Here is a 341-nt window from a genome sequence, read left to right as displayed (position 1 = left end):
TGTCAGACTGCCCCTAGTGGGGGATGTCTCCCAGTTAGGCTACTCAGGGGTCAGGGACCCACTTGAGCAGGCAGTCTCTCCCTTCTCAGATCTCAGCCTCTGCGTTGGGAGATCCACTGCTCTCTTCAAAGCTGTCAGACAAAGTCGTTCGCGTCTGCACAGGCCTCTGCTGCTTCCCCTGTTGTTTTTTAGCTCTGCCTTGTCCCCAGAGGCAGAGTCTACAGAAACAGGCAGGTTTCCTTGAGCTGCTGTGAGCTCCACCCTGTTGGAGCTTCCTAGCAGCTTTGTTTACCTACTTAAGCCTCAGCAATGGCGGGCGCCCCTCCCCCAGCCTCGCTGCT

The sequence above is a fragment of the Colobus angolensis genome, unplaced genomic scaffold, assembly GCF_000951035.1.
Source record: "Colobus angolensis palliatus isolate OR3802 unplaced genomic scaffold, Cang.pa_1.0 Scaffold523, whole genome shotgun sequence".
Lineage (NCBI taxonomy): Eukaryota > Metazoa > Chordata > Mammalia > Primates > Cercopithecidae > Colobus > Colobus angolensis.
Note: the sequence above shows the minus strand (reverse complement) of the source record.